Consider the following 22128-nt stretch of genomic DNA (forward strand, 5'->3'; position numbering starts at 1 on the left):
TTGACTTACAAAGCCATGTCTGACCCAGCTCTGTTAGAAATGCTACATTTAAATAAATCCCAATCCCTCTGCACCACATGCTCTAGAGACCTAAATCTCATTACCACAATCAACAGAACGTGGTGGAGAAACAGAGACTGCCCATGCTATGGAATAGACTTCCCATACATGTCAAACAGAGCACTGCACTGGCCATATTCAAGAGAAATATTGATGCGTGGATGGGAAATAGAAAATTCACCCCCAGGATCACTCCAGTGCCTCTACTCAACAGAGGCACTGGGAACTAAGGACAGGTGGCATGATGCCAGGGTAATCCTATGCGCTAGGCTTGTAAAGGCTTCAGGGACATTAGCCTAGTACACACCTATGAACCTATGAACATGGAAGTTTGCATATATATATATATATATATATATATATATATATATATATATATATACACATAGATATAGATATATTAGACATTCACCTAATATCAATATCCCCACCTCAAGATATATTTTTGAAAATAATTTTTTACACAATTAACAGACTACATTAAAAAAACAGCATCCTAACATCACATCATCATGGGTTTTGGTCTGGACTTGGTACCATGATGGCTATATATATATATATATATATATATATATATATATATATACTACACACACACACACACACACACACACACACACACACACACACACACACACACAGATACACACACACACACACACACACACACACACACACACACACACACACACACACACACACACACTTACAAATGACATTCTACAAGAATAAACAAAGGCCTTTTAACTGATATAGTATCTCTTAACCTCACCAAAGCACTCAGTCTAGTAGACCATAAACTACTACTGATGTCATCAATTTGATGTCACTACCATGGGTTAAAGTGCTCTGTACCAACATGGAATTCAAAGTCTAAATAGGTAAAAGTTCATCATATGTAGCCATTTTCACCAAAGGTGTACCCCAAGGATCCATTCTCTCAGCCTTACTATTTTTTCCATTCGTAAACAACTTAGGAACAGAAATCCCACAAAACTGCATAATTCTACACACTGATTACATGGTCATCTACAGGTATGACATATCACATTGCAAAAAGCCTTCTGAAAAATAATCATACCACAAAACTACTCTAACAACCCCATCCTTAATATTGAGAAAACCTAAGCCAGGATCTTCTGATTCAGACAAAAACTCATTACAGTCCCTCCCAACTGGATGGTCCTTCATAACAGGACAGACTATGTTGAAAAAACCTCACATTTTAAATTAGTAGGCATCCAGCTAGATCAGTATCTAAATTTCCAACAGCATGCCATTATGACAAAGTCCAAAATCAACACCCTCATTTTCTAGACTAAACAGATGTCTCACTTCCTCTTATCCAACAGTAGAAATACTGGAGGTACACCTCTCAACTGTCATGATTCTTGCCTCATATTTTTGGTCTGTTCCTCATAAAATTTGTGGTTTTCTGGCAAAATACTGAGGACTGAAGTCACTAAATAATGACATACACACATATGAGTTTCAGTCTTTATATCTTTCACAAAATGCATGCTAACACAAATTCTGGTATTCTAGTAACTTTCTAAGTTTATAAAAGCAATATTTATATTCTGTCCCTGTTTGGGGGCCTTTGTTCCCCCATTATTTTGAGAGGTATGACTTTAGGTAAAGTAGTCTTACTTGCCCCATTTGAGCATGGACTGTCCTTGATGACTGCAGCATCCAATAACAACTTTACCAGCCTCCAAATTACAGCAAACCACGTCTGCAGGTTTATCAGCTCCCCCACCCCACCCCTGCTGCATAGGGCATTACTACACAGTCTTAACTTATGCCAAAGGGCTTCCCATAAAACAAAAATATCCACTTCTTCTAGCCATGCTAACTAATGTTCCACTTCTTCAAAAGTTGACTCATGAAAAGAGTCACAGCAGATGTACTAAGATCACAATTGTCCCCCAGTCTTGCCATCCCATGACACAAACTCCATTTCACTGATCACAGTTTTTCAGTAATGGTAACTCAGATTTGGCAATCTCTTCCAGCAGATCTACAATCCACTTTTCCCTTTAACATACTCAGAGAAGACTTAAAAACATCTATTCAAAGAAGCATCATTCTAAATTCTTCACATCCCAAGGAATTACTTAACAACACCACTGTCCTATTCCATCCCTTCTTCAATCACAAGTAACTCAGCACAAAAAGACAAAGTTAACAACCCCCCCAATTCCCCTCTCTCAGTCACCTCAAACGTTATTCTTGTCCTCCATTCACTGCACACTTGCACCGCTCCCCAAATCTTCCTTTTACCTCCCAGTATTTTCTTTATATAATTATTTTTTACATGCTTTCTAAATATACATTCCATGTATAAAGTAAATGCACAATGCTTTGAATGCTTCTTGATCACTTATTTTACTAAGCTTTTAACATTGCTTCACATTTTAGTCTTGTTACTAATCTTAAATGGTGAAAACTACAAATGTCTAATTGTATTTACTAGGGATTAATATGTTTACCAATGTTTATTTATTTACTTATGTTTATTCTGAGCTGTGTTGTCTTATTACTTCTGAACCTGAACATGGTTGAATTGCATCTGCGTTCTACCCTGATCAACAAAGAATAACTAAATGAATAATCCTAGATGAGATGTCATTCCATCACAAGATGCACACGTCATACATATCTACAGGAAGTTTGGTGGATCTCCAGTTTAGCTATATGTTCAGAGCTGGGATGTGGGAGCAAATAAGAACATGTTAGACTCTATATAGAAGGCACCTCAGATAGAATAAAGCTGTTGAACTAAGTACTATGAGTCAGCAACATTGCTACACCATTCTGCTACCTCAGTGCTCTGTCAGCTAAAATGTGAACACATGAACGAGATATGCATCTGATTCTCACAAGCAACAAAGCAGACACTTTTAAAAAGACTGCCTGTTTGTTACACCTGAACAGAGCCAAATCATGGCCAGCTGGGGCGCTAGGCAGGGTAATGGATTAGGTGCCCACCTGCAGCTCCCCTCCAGTCATTCCAGTGTCCTATTACTTGGCTATTTCTCCCCACTTAGCATAAACACTATTCAAACCTGTCAGTGTACTTACTAATTTTGTCTTTATGTCTACGGTGATTACAGATATTTAAAACTTTTATTTTAAATTTTATAGCACCAACCATTTGCTGAACTAAATGATACAGCCTCATAATGAAAAACAAACAGCATGAACAGTAAGCTTCTCAGCCCTTGAAACTCACAATCATTGAAATGATATTGAAACTCACATTCAAAGAAAATGCATATGACCAGTGGTAGATTAAATGTAACTTTGGGCTGTTTTCAAACCATAGGCTCCTGGCACACATTTTTGGACCATGAATACATGCATGTGTTCTTTGATGCACCATCCTGATTGAATTAAATTGTATTCCTTATGTAATACAGCACCACCTGTTAGAGTTTGTTTTAATTTTGAAAGTTTGAACATTTTCCCAGTAAGCAATGCAACAGAACATATGAACCAATAATGACAAACCATCTCATCATACAACACTTCAACCACAAAAGACCACTCATAATTCTGTCATTACAATCCACCAATATCAGTCAATATACACAAGTCATCAGAATAATTCCACATTAAAGTGATATATAACTAAGAAGAACAGACTGGGTCAGTGAAGTCAGAAAGCCACTAGTCCACTCAGCGATATTAATCTTAACGCACTTTTTATTGTTACAAAACAAGCAACGTTTTCGCTACAGCTCCTGCTATAGCTTCCTCAGAGTACTAGATAAAATCTGTAACAATTTCTTTTTAAACATGAAAGCGCGCCAAAAAATGAGGCAGCGCAACATTGTTAAAGGTACAGAGAGTATAAACATAAACACAAATTTTTAACAAGTCTAAAACATGTCTTAACAGAAACATTTAGGACTAAGCCATTTAATTAAAGCCTTATAGTTGTAAAATATATCAGGTGGTAAAGAATTAATTAAGACCATTGACGGTCAAAAATCGGAACCTGTCCGAACTAACATGTACCTTGAGTCCTAAATGGAAAGCGGACATGGAGCACAGAGCCATACTATTAAAACGCCAATCCAGGCCAAACTTGGCAACGGTAGGGCAAAGAATCTCCATGTGTACATGTCCCTATTACAGTTTACTAAAGTTAACTAAGTACTGCACAAGGCAGATTCAGTAACTACTAGAAACCTTGAGTGTGCCACACCTAGTCGGAGAACGTCATGTCCTGTATAACCAACCTGAGTTATTAAAATATTTAAAACATTTTGACATAAAAAAGAGAGATCCTGTCTCTAAATACATACTGTGCAAATCTCCGTTGCAATCCCAATCCTGGCAAACCCAAACCAAGAAAAATATATAGCGTGAAGATATAATAGCGTGGTCTGGACTTAATCAAAGCAAGAGTTTATGTAAAGAACAATCCTGCAAGAGACAGACAGTAAGTCCATCACGCCCCAAAAATATAACCAGGTGTAATACCGAAGGTAATGTACCACCAAGAATTGTAAAGTCATCCTCCAATTCATGATGAAACAGTAAATAACGTGATTATTAGATCGGAATGTAATTACCGAACCAACCAAGTACACAGACGTGTACTCATATTCTCACTACAGTTCCGCTGTGTGTCAAAAATTCCAAGTCAGGGTAATTTAGGGTTCTGAAATCCCAAAAATTGAATAAAATCCCTTAAAACTGTAAATTCCATGCCGGATTTCTAAATAATATAAACACAGGAGCTGTAGCGAAAACGTTGCTTGTTTTGTAACAATAAAAAGTGCGTTAAGATTAATATCGCTGAGTGGACTAGTGGCTTTCTGACTTCACTGACCCAGTCTGTTCTTCTTGGTTTTTTTTTGGTCGAGTAACAGTTTGTCTTCAGTGTTTGTGATATGGCTACGGGGATTTCGGAAAGTCCTGGCAGCCCAAGTATTTTTGGGACTCACAATGACCAGCAGGAGAATAATAAGGACATGAACAACTTGTTAGCAGCTATCACTAAAAGACTTGATATGCTTTATGGGCGTATGGACCAACTTGACTCTAGGATTGGGCAAGTTCCATTAAATAATAACACACCAGGCAATGGCGCTTCTTTACTGAACAGCTCTGATTTCATCACAGCGGCACAACGCCCTAATCAAACACAATCTGGAGGTGCTCCCATCACCCAGTCTATTACAATAGATAGGACCAGATTTGGCCCTACTGATAATAACCACCACCCGGTGCTTATCGGCGTTCCCTCCTTACAGGATTGGATTTCTGATGCCAACTGTGTATCCTTTGGGCAACAGGGAGAACAGGAACTACCGGCACACACAGATGTCAACTCCACGGACTCAATGGTGAGCAAACTCCATACCTTTGATAATAAGTTGGTCAAACTACGTAAATTACAACTAGAAGTCTCTTATTTTAAACAATGTGTGAATGACAAAATCATACCAAAGGGACTACGTAGCAATTTCGCTCCTACTGGCCTTATCAATGATGACTGTTTTCTAAGTGATTTAAAAACACTCTTTGACCAGCAGGGCTTTCAGCTTCTTGACTTAATTATCAAGCATTACTCCCGGCATATCTCAACATTAACCACTGAACTCAATGACCTTGACAATTCTATTAAGGAGGACCTGGACTTTAACAATTTCAAATACGACTATACACGCATTTTTAACAGTATTGACGCTCTTCTTTTGAAACTGAAGGCTAATAAAATAAAAAAACTGAATCGTGACAACTTGGCATATCAACAAAACAAGGCATATGAAAAACTTTTTCTCCCTCGCACCCACCCTGGCAATGGTCAACTACAAGGTACTGAACAAGGCAGGCTTGATGATGAATTTGATTCATACCAGTTACCTTCAACATCACAAAACTTCTCGGGGCCTAACACAGCCCCTAGACGTAGTAACAGAATTCGGGCAAATCAATTTAATGGGAATAAAACCAGGAATAATATTCCGTCACAACCTGGGTCAAATTCCCCTTTCCAAAACCAGAATTCTGACCATACTGGTTTTTTAGGGACAAGATACAATACCAGGTACCAACAACAGAGGAGGAACTGGAACAACTGAGACTTTTTTCAATGGACAATAGGGGTGAAAATACACTCCTAGATGTACCTGCCATTTTGAAAAATAGCAAAGGTGACTTTAAGATTTATAATTTCACTGATTTCAAAATAGAGCAAGAATTGATTGATCTTCTTGCCTTAGGTAATTCATTTGTTCCTACTTGCCATTTCAATCTCACTGAAACTATTATTGATGTTAAACACTTCACGAGAAAATTAAATTTGGGGTTATTATTCTCTTCTTCTATGCAGTGTGAATTAAATAGCTTGAGACTTTCAAGTGTTTATAACCCACCTTTACATCCTATTTTAGCCTTATTTGAAAAAGCCTGTGAGGTCGATTTAAGACATCTTGAAGCTCAGGCTAAATCTTTGGCAAGGAAACACAACTTCAATATCACTAAAGAACAGCACAATTTACTCAGGGAACTCGGAAACATGCCTATTCGAGTCCTTAAACCTGACAAGGGTGGGGGGTTAGTCATTTTTAACAATGATGACTATTCTGTACGAATGCAGAAAATTCTCAACAGTCCAGCTTACAGACCCTCCTCACTTAATGAAATGAACACCACATTTGTCAGAAACAGAGGCTACTTCAGGGACTTGTTTCTCGCAGGAAAAGTTAGTAATGAGATTTATCATTTCATAGATATTACTTTACCTAAAACACCTATAATTTTCGGAATTCCAAAAATTCACAAAAACCTACAAGACCCACCAATCCGAGCACTTATTGATGGGAGGTCCTCCATGACCCATCCTTGTGCCCGATTGGTTGATAACATACTTAGTAAATATCTTAAAATGATACCCTGCATTTGTAAGGATTCCTGGTCCTTCTTGTCCAACATTAACCAGTTAAAACCTGAACATGACTTCAACTTTCTGACAATTGATATCGTGGATTTATATACTTCTATCCCTCACCAGGAGGCATCAGAGTGGGTGGGTTTACTGTTACATGAACTGGGAGCTCCCCAAATGGAAATAGACACAGTAACTGAACTCATAGACATTATTCTCACATCTAATTTTTTCATTTTTGAGAATCAATACTTTTTACAGACTCAGGGTATAGCTATGGGGTCACCCTGTGGGACATCTGTTGCAAACATGGTAGTAGCCTACTGGGAGAAAAAATTTCTTCTCTCCAATCCCCAAGTAGTGAAACATTTCATTTACTACACGAGATACCTGGATGATATCTTTATTCTTTTTCAAGGTTCTGAACAGGATGCCACCGCTATTATTGAATTTATGAATGGTACTACACCATTCTTTAAGTTCACCTTTCATTTTTCAACTGACTCTATTGACTATTTGGATGTCTATCTTGAAAAAGCTGACCTGAATAACACATTACTTTCATCTATACATAGGAAGCCTACCTATTGTAATTCACTTCTCCATTTTTCAAGTCAACACCCCTTTAGACAAAAAAGATCTATAGTCAAGGGTCAACTGATTCGGGCAGCCAGAATGTGTAGCACCTTGGAACTATTCGATAAGGAATGTACACTACTTTTTGACATGTTTTCAAACCGTGACTACCCAGTTGATTTGCTGGAGGACCTTATTACAGAAGTCACTACTAAAAGACAGGAGGGCTTCTATAAACCATTACTTTGTAACACTTTAAGACATTCAGGGGATGATTCTACAATTGATGATTTAATTTTAACATCAACCTCCCCCCCTTGTGATTCAGTAACAGTCTTTAGTGACAAAGAAAACAAGTTCTCCCTCAGTTTTATTACAGTGTACAATATGGAAACTAGGATGATCAATTTCATTCTATTTAAAAACTGGTATTACATTTCTAGCCATAGTGGATTAGGGGAAAAACTTGGGGAAAAACCATTAATTGTTTATAGGAGGGGTAAAAATTTAAAGAACTTTTTAGAATCTAAAAAACATCTTGATTTTCATTCACGGCAGAAAGGCAGTTTCCCATGTGGTAATTGCAATTTCTGTAAATACATCAGAACAGGGTGTACACAGACTGTAAATGGCAAAAAGATAATTTGCCATTACAAAGTCAACTGTAACACTAAATCCCTGGTCTATTTAGCACAATGTGTTTGCTGTCCAGCATACTACATTGGGAAAACTGAGCAAAAATTTAAAGAGAGAATATACCAGCACACCTATGCAATTAAAAAAGGCAAAGATGACAACGCGCTCTCTAAACATATTATTATGAATAAAGATCACAGCTTTTCTGCTATTGATCATGTCCCTCACAATATCAGAGGTGGTCCTGCTTCCATTACTTTGGAAACAAAAGAACTCGAGTGGCAACTAAAACTCGATGCATTTCAACCACCTGGTCTTAATGACAATTGCAATATTTCCTGTTTATTAAAACTAAGGAGCTATTTGAGATAACATCATCCTCTATGACTACCCCTTTCTGTAATTTTCACATCTAAATGCTCCGGACTTTTATCACAATGTGGGACTGTTTATTCTAGTTTTTCTTATGGTATATGATTCAGACTTGAGCCCCACCTCCCTTAACCTCTGTTTCATAGGTTCAGGGAGGTTACTTTCCATTTTTCACCTAACAATTTTGTTGTCTTCCAAGGGACTTTTTCGTATCTTTATGTCTTCGCCATCCTAGTTTGTCACCCCAGGCAGAAGTTTTAGGGGACATTCTAGCCTGGTGGGACTGGCTAGGTGATATTTTTCCTTGCCTCCTTAATAAGTATTTTTAGATCTTGAGGTTGCCTTTTATTGGATTGTCATAATTCTCTAAGGCTTGCACACTGTGGGGGTTACCCTTCCAACCTGGATTCCTTTCAACTGGTTGGTTTTAGACCACAGTTTGATTAAGATACTTTTTGGCGATATCTAGGGGACTCCTCGACGGACTTAAGGTTCTCATTTGCCCTTTACAAAATGGGTTTGACACCCTAACGGTGTTTATATTATTTAGAAATCCGGCATGGAATTTACAGTTTTAAGGGATTTTATTCAATTTTTGGGATTTCAGAACCCTAAATTACCCTGACTTGGAATTTTTGACACACAGCGAACTGTAGTGAGAATATGAGTACACGTCTGTGTACTTGGTTGGTTCGGTAATTACATTCCGATCTAATAATCACGTTATTTACTGTTTCATCATGAATTGGAGGATGACTTTACAATTCTTGGTGGTACATTACCTTCGGTATTACACCTGGTTATATTTTTGGGGCGTGATGGACTTACTGTCTGTCTCTTGCAGGATTGTTCTTTACATAAACTCTTGCTTTGATTAAGTCCAGACCACGCTATTATATCTTCACGCTATATATTTTTCTTGGTTTGGGTTTGCCAGGATTGGGATTGCAACGGAGATTTGCACAGTATGTATTTAGAGACAGGATCTCTCTTTTTTATGTCAAAATGTTTTAAATATTTTAATAACTCAGGTTGGTTATACAGGACATGACGTTCTCCGACTAGGTGTGGCACACTCAAGGTTTCTAGTAGTTACTGAATCTGCCTTGTGCAGTACTTAGTTAACTTTAGTAAACTGTAATAGGGACATGTACACATGGAGATTCTTTGCCAAGTTTGGCCTGGATTGGCGTTTTAATAGTATGGCTCTGTGCTCCATGTCCGCTTTCCATTTAGGACTCAAGGTACATGTTAGTTCGGACAGGTTCCGATTTTTGACCGTCAATGGTCTTAATTAATTCTTTACCACCTGATATATTTTACAACTATAAGGCTTTAATTAAATGGCTTAGTCCTAAATGTTTCTGTTAAGACATGTTTTAGACTTGTTAAAAATTTGTGTTTATGTTTATACTCTCTGTACCTTTAACAATGTTGCGCTGCCTCATTTTTTGGCGCGCTTTCATGTTTAAAAAGAAATTGTTACAGATTTTATCTAGTACTCTGAGGAAGCTATAGCAGGAGCTGTAGCGAAAACGTTGCTTGTTTTGTAACAATAAAAAGTGCGTCAAGATTAATATCGCTGAGTGGACTAGTGGCTTTCTGACTTCACTGACCCAGTCTGTTCTTCTTGGATTTTTTTTGGTCGAGTAACAGTTTGTCTTCAGTGTTTGTGATATATAACTAAAGAAGAGTTTGCTGCTGGCAGCCAACTTTATATTTCAGTATTTCATTTACAAATTCAGTGCTTGCTGCCCTTGAAAGATAAACTGCCATGTTTCATTAAAATAATTGCTAATATTGTGGTAGGGAACAGCTGTCAAATCTGCAACAGGTTTAGAGTTACTAGACAGTTTTTCCAAAGGAGGACACACTCAAAAGTGCAGCACCCCCAACCCCCCTAAACGGAGCACTGCAATATCAGCACTCAATGGTGTGGGAGTAGACCCCACAGCCTTCTGCACCAAAGGCACATATACAGCTTGTGCTGCTAACACTGCTTTTAAAATTTATAGCACAAACACTGATGATGGCCATTTGCTAAACAAAACAGTTACACATTGAAAACAGGCTTAGCATGAGCAACTGTAAATTTTTCTTCCCTTGCAACTCAAACTTCCTTGAAAATGCATAGAAACTCAGCATTATTTTAAAATGCACTGGAACTCAATAGCCCTTGAAATGCACTTGCTGATGACAGTTTGGCAGTTGTTGTAGAGACTTCAGGCTCTACGGTCCTGTATTCAAGGTGCAGGGTTTGAGCCTGAATAAGTTAACCAACCTCACACCACAAGTTCCAGGCCAGATGAATTCACTCAGTTTAGTGTATACAGACTGAGTTATTAAAATAAAAAAATAACTTCTGCAGTAAAGGTTAACAGCAACACTTCAAACTCTTATACCATTAAGAGCAAGTAACACTTCTTTGGTGCCTCGACTTTCAGAAAAGCCTTTTCAGAATACATCTTTCTGCTAGTAAGCATACACTTAAATACGTGCATTTAATCAATTAAATAATCATCCAATTAAGAATTCACTAAAAAAGCCAACTAAAAAGGTTAACTTTTAATATTCTTTTTTTAACCTTCTTATATTAAATGCTTCCAAGAGAATTCCCTACTCAAACCTCTTGGAAATATTGCATCATATTTTAAAATAAATATTGCTTCCTTCCTTCTTAAGTGTTCCTTAATTTTTTCATCACTTTTTTCATTTTTACTAAACCTAGCATTTACTTGTTCCAAAACAGTTGCCTGTAACCCTGAGTCTCCATTATGGTGTTCCTTAAAGAGCATAGCTACAGGACAATGAAAACTTTGCTTCTTGATGTCCCTTATATGATCTTTTAATCTTACAGCAAAGCTTCTCTCACTTTCTCCAATATAAAATAGTCCACAAGGGCATTTTAAATTATATATAATCTTTCACTATTGCAAGTGAAGCTGCCTCTTCTGTCAAATTTTTTTCCATTAATACTTTCAAAACTATCCACTATATGTTTGCATACTATGCAATTGTCACATGGAAAAGTTCCATATCTCACTATATTGTTTTCTATATTTTTTAGTCTCTCAAATTTTCCATGTACTAACATGTCTTTAAGGCTCCTGCCTCTTTTATATGAAAAACAAAGTTTGACATTTTTTGGCAGGATTTTTCTTTCTGTATATGTGTCTTTTGGCTTTTCCTGGTTAGGGGTCGCCACAGCGGAATTCCAGTCCGCTAATGATTGGCAGTTGATTTTTACATGCCGAGTTGCCAGCCCTGACGCACAACCTTCAACGAAGGTATACCCATTCACACATGTCTCCACACAGAAGATGCTCTACCTGAGAATCAAACCAGACAGCGTCTTACTGTGAGGCGACAAAGCTACCGCAGCACCACCACTGCGGTAGCATTGTCACCTCACAGTATTAAATGTAACGTGCGAACAAAGTTAAATATTTCCCCTTTAACTCATACATTCTCAGAAGAGATGTTGGGATATATTTCAAACCCCTATGTAAACAAATGTACAATATATTCAAAACCACTCGCATTTATATTATTAGAAAGTCCCATTTTATTATGTCCATTTTCCTCATTTGTTGGTTCGGGAATTATATCTGACACCACGCTGTTGATCCTGCCAACTTCTCTTCTTATCACCTTGTTGTAACCCAGGTTGGTCACGAACATTTCTGTTGAGATACCCTGGATTCTGTCCATTTGGGAGCCGTAGGTAGTCTACCCATTCATCCACTTCATCTTCCGCTGATGAGGCTCCACTTTCAGCTGATGTATAATAACTCACAGATTGTTCAGTTACCTCCTTCCCCTCCTAGAACCTAACATGTTGCTTTTTATTAGTTCCAGAAGAAGAAACAACGCTTGCTAGTATTTGTAATCCCGAATGTTTCTCAGTGAGCTCTTTTTCATAAGTCAACAATTTATCATTGACACTCTGTAAATCACCTTCAAAGGCTTCCTGACTGATTTTACTTACAATATTTGAACAAGCTTGTTTAATTTCAGATTTCAGCTTAGCCCCGCGGCAGTAGCGTTGTTGCCTCACAGCAAAAGGTTCTCCCGTTCGATTCTCGGCTGGAGTGCGGGAAGTGCCTTCTGTGTGGAGTCTGCATGTCCTCCCTGCGGTTGGGTGGCATTCGAAAGACATGCGTAAATGGGCGTGCTTTTGTTGAAGGTTGGACGTCGAGCTGGCTCCTCGGCGTTCATGAAAATCTAATGCCAATCATTAGCGGACCGGAGTTCTGCTGTGGCGACTCCTAATCAGGAAAAGCCGAAAGACAAACAACAAACAACAACCTCTTCAGCATGTCTCTTTCCACCAAAATGCTGACTTACTCAGCACAGTACTACATCTGTGCACTGCTGCCACCTGGCGTTCATGAAATGCTATGTCAGCTTCACTGGTCAAATCAAATGGTGTAGAGGGACTACGAAAGGCTTTTAAGCCTCTAGGTGTTATATCTAGTTCTTGATATCTGTTGAGACTCTGTAAGTTGGAAAAAAACAGCCATCTCTTTAAAAATCATTCTCTCTGCTTGTTCTAATAAATCTTGCACTTCAGGTATTACAGACACATTCATTCTCTTACCCACTGTTGAGAATGGATTCATTGACCATTTCTGCCTGTTCTCATCCCACCTGAAACGTATACTGGAAGCAAACTCTGGATTTGGAGCAGAACCATTATTGCCATGGGTTAACGAACCCTGACCCTCTCCTTTTGGATGGAATGAGCCAAAAAATGTATCCAAAGTTCTTTGGCTGGAATCCATTTCCTATTCTCTAAACAGTCTTGGCAGTCTCACAAACAATTCACTGGCCATAAATAAAGCACCCCCAATATTGCGCTAGGGATTAGCTGTCAAATCAGCAACATATTTGTAATTACTAGATGGCTCTTCCAAAGGAGGACACACTCAAAAGTGCAATACCACCAACCTCTTTTAAGGGGGTACTGCAATATCAGCACTCTCAATGGTGTGAGAGTAGATTCCACAGTCTTCTGCACCAAAGGCACGTATATGGCTTGTGCTGCTAACACTGCTTTTAAAATTTATAGCACAAACACTGATGATGACCACTTGCTAAACAAAACAGTTACACATTGAAAACAGGCGTAGTATGAACTGCAAACTTTTCTTCCCTTGTAACTCAACCTTCCTTGAAAATGCGCAGAAACTCAGCATTATTTGAAAATGCACAGGAACTCAATAGCCCTTGAAAAGCACTTGCTGATGACAGTTTGGCAGTTGGAGAGACTTCAGGCTCTATGGTCCTGTATTCAAGGTGCAGGGTTTGAGCCTGAATAAGTTAACCAACCTGCCATCCCTAACTGGGGTAACACACACACACACACACACACACACACACACACACACACACACACACACACACACACACACACACACACACACACACACACACACACACACACACACACACACACACACACCTCTGTGTTTGTCCAGAACAGCAGTTTTCCATAATAATCCAAATCCATGTTCTTCTCTTAAAAATTGCATGCTCTACTCAAGTGTTTAAATGTGTCTGTGTGTCTTTTACTAAGGAAGCACTCTGCTTGCGTCCTTAAAGAAGATTTTTTTTAAGTTTTGTGGCAGCTCTCTGGCTGGTAGGCACCCCTGGCTAGTGGGCCCTAGGTAACTGCCTAGGTTGCCTAAGGCTGAATCTGGCACTGCCCCTGGGTGAGACAGTACTAGAGTAACTTAAATTTCCTAATTTATGGAAAATGCCTGGTAAAGTGTATCAATAGTCCAGCTTACAGAGGAAAAATAGTACCATATCACTTTTTTAACTTTATTCAAATATGTGGTATTAAAATACTTCAGTTTCTGAAGCATCACATTATTTTCCTGGTTTTATTTTATCTGTTTTTCTTAAACTGGTAATGCCCTGTTTAACTTTCTCTCTTTCGCTGCTATTCAGTACTAAGTTATTTTGACAATTTTGGTGCATTCTTAAACAAGTCTGATTGCAAAAAAGGGAAGAACACCACTGGCAATAGTAAAGATTTCAAAACTGAGCTTTGACACTAACATTTTTTATAGGTGGTTGAAGAGGAAAGACCCTGAAGATGGCCAACATAAAATGTACATTACAGTTCTTTAATTGACTATCTTGTGCATTCTGTTCTCAAGTAAAAATCAAAACACACTACAAAAGAATGAATTGTGATGATATATAAGGATACCCCCTATGTTCCATTAATTACAGATGTCATACATTGTGTAATTTTAGAAACTCATACAATAGCAGTGTAAAACTGGCATCATTATGTAAATAATACTGAGCTGTGTGAAGACTGGGCTTTCACAGTACTTTCTGCCAGTAACATTTGCTTATTATAGATGCTGGCAAATATCTCAATTTGTATTCTGTCAAGTAATTTCCTGTCCCAAGTATTATCTAGAAACATTTCAAATGTGGTGGGGAATTACTGAATTACTGCCTACCTTTCAATTTATTTATTGCCACATGCTTCCTGATTATGCTGACCAAGCATCTTTAGGAAGTATGGTGACGTTCACCTCCAGTTCAAGCCAATGATCGGTACTAAAACTCTTTGCATAAGGCAAACAATTGCATGGACATGGATGCAAAAAAGAAGAAATGGTTACAGTATTAGCTATATGGGCAGAATGTCCTGCAATCCATTAGCATGTACCACCTCTGCAACTCATTCAGGAGACTGAATGAGACTCCTCTGATCTTTGGGCAGCTGTCTGCCATGCATGTGGTTACCAAAATGCATTCTGTGCTAACTGTGTAAACAAACGTAAATATGTGGACAGTAGTTGTTGCTTTTCATTCAACATCAGTGCATGTAAAGCATGCAAACAGCTGTGGATATGATTGTGACCCAAGTATACGAGTCATTTAGCCTCTATCAATATACAGACAAATATGTTATCAAAGATTAAGCCAAGAACTAATAGATAACCAGAGGTAATGTTGTACATAACATCCTTTTGACAGTATTTTTGGTGTGAGATACATCTCTACAGAAAAATGACTTCTGTAGCCAAAGGTATACAGCCATCTACAACTGGTCTATAGGAGACTGCCACATCTTTAACAATGAATTACCCAGACATCTTCCTATAAGGATATTTGGAACCATTTTATTTAAACTAACACTAAAGATGTTGATTAATATCTCGCTAGTTAAGCATGCAAATATTTAATTTAAATAAGAAAATTTATTTGCAAAAATCTCATGGTCAAACCAAAACATCACATTTTTTGCAGCAATTATAATTCTCTAAATGTGTGCCCCCTGCCTCCTTCTATTAAAATAGAATGGTGCATTCCAAATACTATAGTTGCCTTTTCTCCTTCTGTATTACAGAGATATTAAAAGGTCATTGAATTACATTCATGATACAATATATAACAAAACATGCTTATTCTATCTTGTTATCTGAGGATGGTTGATTCACAATAACATTTAACAAACAATGTTGAGTTCTATAAGATTTTGCCATAACTTTAAGAACTCTGTGTCACAAGACAGTCCACTTTTATAAATCTTTCCCACATTCAGTGCAAAATTTTAAGTTATCAATAATGGAGAGTAACAGAGCATCACCTCACATTTTTTTATCAATAAATAACATGTCCTTAAACATATGCAAATACAAAGTTAACAAAGTTATCAACATTTTCCGAAAATGTTATGTATAAGTCCAGTGCTAATCCAACAGCATACAAAAAGAAAGCCAGCACCAGGGACTCAAATAAACAATTTATTTCACCTTAGTTCAGACCGGTTTCGGCAACATGCCTTCCTCAGTGATAGAACATTAATTTCCCATATTCCTTATATAGCATATATGTCAATCATTATGACATTACTTTCTTAACAAAATAAACACATCAAAATATGCATACAAAAGTACAATATGTGTCCTTATATTAAAAATAATATATCTACATATACCCCTTTCATTCTAAAATCTTTTTCTGGGAAGTTCATAATTTATCATTCAGCCTTGGATGGAATAACGCTCCCAATCTAATAATCCATGTTCTCTCTTTATTCGTTAAGATAGAGCGCCAACCCTGTTTTGATGACCTATTACCCCTGACCTGATCAATAATAATAAATTTGAAGTTAAGTGGATTTGACAATGTCTATAAAGGGCATTTGACAGCGGCTATAAAGGGCATTTGTAAGTCTTTTGTGACATATGTCATTAAGATGCTCTGCAATACATTATTTGAATTGTCTAGAGGTCTGCCCTACATAAAAAGCAGAACACTGACAGGTCACCAAATATACCACCCATTCCTGACTACAATTGCCAAAAAATTTTATATCAAACATTCGGCCAGTGCTAATCCAAAATAAACATACAACTATCTCCAACTGCAAATAAATGGGAGACATCTGTAACATGTACAAGAGGATAGTTAATAAACATAAAACAGAATCTTGGGTAGATATTCAGAAACATAGCTCATCGCATTAAGTGAAATGGCAAGGAACAGGGAAAGGGTGATTCAAAGCCACAAGTATTACAACCATGCTAGCAGGAAATAGCTCTACATGCATCACATGCACATGACCAGATAATTACATGTGAGTGTCATAGCTAGTTACCAGGCATGTGGTCCTTGAGAAAGCCTATGCAAATTTCAGAATGGCCCTAGATCACTGTCTGATTAACTGATTTGCTCAAGGCACACAATAGACAAATGGAGACTGAAGCAATTAAACATTCAGCTACAAGATGCAGCTCATTAATAACTCGAAACCTTAATTCCCTGCATGGCCAGACCATATGTTGATAAGAATCATTGCATAGGCAAATGACAAAACCACACATGGTGGCATGATTCAGAAACATGAAATTAGTGCAATGTGCTGCAGCAATCAGTTTATGTGAACATCATTACTTTTTGATGAACAGGTGTGCTGCTTAAAATAAGATGATAAAAGTAGCATCTGCTTTAGATGGTCCATGTGATGGGGCGACTCTTGGAGCCAGTGTCTGTGATGTTATGTGTCACCGCCCTCTGCAGTGCATAACAGTCTTTCAGTGGCAGACATACCATCATCTCCATGAATGAGATGTAGGCAATCACTAACATGTTTATAGTGACATCATAGGGGAGCTAGCAGTAGCAAAGCCTGGGTGGGGCACAAGGGGCAACTACTCCAGTGCAAAGTGTTGGGGGTGCAATCTTTTAATCTCAATCTCTCTTTAATGCAATACCGGCTTTTAAAAGCCAGTATTGCATTTGCAGTCAAATCTGACTACTGTAGCACTCCCTGTGTGGACTAAATTGTAGTAATTGCTTTCTACATTGTAGTAAGCACTTTGCTACAGATTGAGAGTAAAAAAAGATTTGGGGGGTTAGGTAAAGCCTGAACTGTGTAGTGCTCTGTGCAGGGTTTAACTGTAGCAATTGCTTTCTGCATTTGTAGTAAGCTTTTTGCTACAGTTTAAAACAGAAGAGATTTGTTTCTTTTTTTAACTAAAACCTGAGCACTGTACACTCTGTGAGGGTATAAAATGCATTGGCTCTTTGCTAAATTTGTAGCACACAGTTTGCTACAGTTTCAAAGATGATTTTTTTTTTTTTTTAATTCAAACCTGAGCATTGAAGATCTCTGTTCAGGCAGGTTATAAATTATAGCAACTGTTTGATACATTTGCAGCAAGCAGTTTGCTACAATTTAAAATTAGAAATTACTTTTTTAACAAAATGTGCAGAAGGATGGTCAGGGCAGTGTGTGCATCTGTTCTGCCTCTGGATGATAGTAGACGTGCCATCTTTACATCAGAATCAGAATCACATTTATTGGCCAAGTATGCACACATACAAGGAATATGACTCCTCTTTCAGTGACTCCCCAAGTATGAATTACATAAATCAGAAAAAAAAACAATCCCAACTGAAGGTGATAAAACAATAAAAAACACAAAAAAAAAACCCCCACCACACAAGCACTAAAAGAAATGAGCCAATGCATGAAATAGCATACCCACTTCTGGATGAAAGCAGTAATAAAACTACGGTCACTCTATTTCGTGCATTGGTTCATTTCTTCTAGTGCCCATGTGGTGTTTTTTTTGGTGAATTACATAAATGACATACATACAACTTTTAAGAGCAAGACAAATGATATACATGCAATTATTAAGAACAAGACAAAAAAGTAAATATACATATTCATATACATACAAGGTGAAAAGGGCAACTCAGTGCAAGAAATATTGAAATAAACTCTGAAATAAACAAGTATTAACAATATGTAAACAATACTGCAAAACCCTCGGAGGCTCAGGAAGAAGAATACCCCAACCTAATAAGCTGAGTTAAATGTTTATGAACTTGATGACCTGTGGAAAAAAAAAACTGTTCTTATATCTGCTTGTTTTGGTGCATATTGATCTATCATGCCTGGCTGATGGTAATAGTTCAAAAACGATGGTGGTCTGGATGTGAAGGGTCGGTGATGATCTTCCCTGCCCTTTTCATGACTCTGGAATAGTACAGGTCCTGTAAGGAGGGCAAACTAGCACCAATGATATTTTTGGCAGACCTGACTATTCGATGTAACCTATTTTTGTCATGATTAGACAGGGATCCAAACCACACTGTTATGGATGAGCTGAGAACAGACTCAATGACTGCTGTATAGAACTGAATCAACAGTTCCTATGGGAGGTTGAAATTCCTCAGCTGTTGCAGAAAGTACATTTGCTGTTGTGACTTTTTTATGATGGACCCTACATTGGTCTTCCACTTCAAGTCCTGGGAGATTATAGATCACAAAAACTTGAAGGAATCCATAATTGACACAACAGTATGAAATATAAAGAAGGAGGGTATTACATGGAATCAGTGGGGATGTATGCCCTTGCTGTCCTAGTGGACATAAAGGTTTGTATAACTTTAATCAACCTTGCTATGGGGACTATCAGTGGCAATCTGGTGAAAAGTCCTGCAGTGTGCAATCATCCCCTAGTATGACAATGGAAGCTATTCTCCACAGCCGCATGGATGCACTGCTTTCAACAGACATGTCTGCTCCAGATCCCTATTCACCATGTTGCTCTGTATGTATTCAGCACACTAATCACCTTTAAAATAGTATGAGTACAGTGCAGCTTCATTAAATACAGGAGATGCCAGAGGTTCATCTTGGACATCCACTGTCCCATTAGCTGTGGTCAATGAGAGTGTGCCCAGCACTATTAATGGTGATGACAGTGTCAATGTATTCTTAGACTGTGTCTTGTCCATGGTGACATCATTATTTACCTTCAGAGACATGTTGATATGAGCCATGTGCTGACCCACTGTGTTAGATCCTCTCCCACTGAAACCTTTGCATGTATACAGATAATGCACATGTGGCACTGCTGGTGTATATCTGTGACTCTTATTACCTTGCTGCACACAGAAGGCTACATGTCAATAAGTATACATAGCTTAGGGATGCATATGTATATTGTTGTACAGGTCATCTCTGTTGCAGCCTTGGAGTCCCTGCTGGCCTTAAATGTGCATATGAATGTCTGAAGAAACCTTGCAGAGCTGCTACTCAATGTCCTATAGGAATGCTACATGTCAGGATTCAACTGGTATATCCCTACAACCACACAGACAGTCCTCACAATCTGGCTGCCACATTCAGTCCATTGTCAGGTATAAGGATTCGTTACTTTCAGCACTGAACAAAACAAGGACTGGGATGCAAACAAATCTGACACACAGCTGTCTGTAATTAGCTTATGTATTCCTCCTCTCCAGAGGAATAAGGTAACTGGAGTAGTTTTTAGAAAAACTGTTTTATTTAGTCTTCACAGATGGATGAGCATTCTTGCAGTTAAATCACAAGCTACCTCCAATGAGTGGATCTTTGATATTGTACTTTCAGCACTCAGAGATAACAGGAGTTCCTTTGCATCTAAGAGATGGTGCTGCTTTTGAGGTCCACTGCTAGTAGTCTGCCTGTTTCTTGCAATGTGCTAAGCCTTACTTTTGGCAAGTGGGAACATATAAGAGATCCTGTGATTCACCTGTTGCTGTATCCTATTATGACCACCCCCTCTAACTGATGCCCTGCACAAGTCCCTGCCACATCTGATCATAAAGGAATACGCCTGATTAAATCTTGCCAAGGATGAGCCTGCAATGTGTGTGTGTGTGTGTGTGTGTGTGTGTGTGTGTGTGTGTGTGTGTGTGTGTGTGTGTGTGTGTGTGTGTGTGTGTGTGAGTTTGTAGGACCTGTAGTACCACTTCTGCCTCCTCTGTAGTGAACTTCTCCAACCATTACTCTTCTTTTGGTCTAGGCCATGTGTACATGTAGGTACACATGTGGGATGGTGTGGATATGAAAGGCAGTTTATGCCAGCCAACACTTGACTTTAAATTGTCTCCAGCACACTTGTGATGGTCACTGTCCTGTGCTGTACAGTAAATCGTCTGTCACTGTGTGTTTCCTGTGCCCTGGCTAGATGAACCCTGCTGCCTTTAGGACTGCAACTGGGCATGCCTGCTTCCTGTACTCTATCGATAGGACTGAAACCTGTCATGCCTGCTCCCTATGCTATGTTGGATTGGATCTCAGCTTGTTAGTCACATAGATACTACATTTCTGTGTGACAGGGTCTGTGGCCGCCATGCCCACATAAGTGATGACTGCAGTTTTGAGGTTCATTACCAGTTATTCTGCCTGCCATCAGTTTACCAGTATGGCAGTACATTCTGATATCCAATTTCTTCAGATTCTCTTTGTTGATTACTGGAACACTGACTCCCTCAAAATGTCAGCTACATCTTTATCATGCAAAAACCTGAGCTTGTAGAGTAACTGTCAAGTTAATGAGAGATTTAGCAGGATCATCTCTGAATCATGCCAGTAATGTGATGTGCTACCACACCTCTTCAGTAACGTGGAGTCTGGCCTGCTTGTGCATGAGTTTAAGGTCAGATATGGTGTGTGCATCAAGAAAATCCTGATCATGCTAATTACACCTTGTGGCTTGCTAATGACCAGTAATCATGCTACCCAACTGTCTATCACGCCCATATATGGGCATCACGATTTCATGCAGACCACCTTTCATTATGCAAATGACCACATGCTTTATGTTACTATCGATGGGCATGTCAGTATTGTATTCCCTGTCATTGAGCTTGTGAATATGCACCAGGTAAGCTGCATGCATGCCACTGTCTCCAGACAAAGTGGTCAGTCATAGCATGACGTACACTGTTTCACAGTGACTACTGTTTTTGAAATTGCAAGGCTTCATTATATGCAGCATTTTCCTGGCTATGACAATGACATGCTGGTACCTAAGCATGCCTAATCCCTATCAGGTAATGTTGGTCTACCATCACTAGAATATTTACCTTAGCAGAGTCATGTTATGCTTCTTTCTGAATGACTCCCTTGATCATACCAATTTCATTTTTAAATGATATTTATTGTCTTAAGAATGCAAATAATCAAAACCATTCTGTAAATAATGTAAAGCCTTGATTTATTGTACAACTACATATAATATTATGTTATCTGCATACCAAAT

Source organism: Protopterus annectens, chromosome 4.part0, assembly GCF_019279795.1.
Source record: "Protopterus annectens isolate FY-2018-M chromosome 4.part0, PAN1.0, whole genome shotgun sequence".
In the NCBI taxonomy this organism is placed as follows: Eukaryota; Metazoa; Chordata; order Ceratodontiformes; family Protopteridae; genus Protopterus; species Protopterus annectens.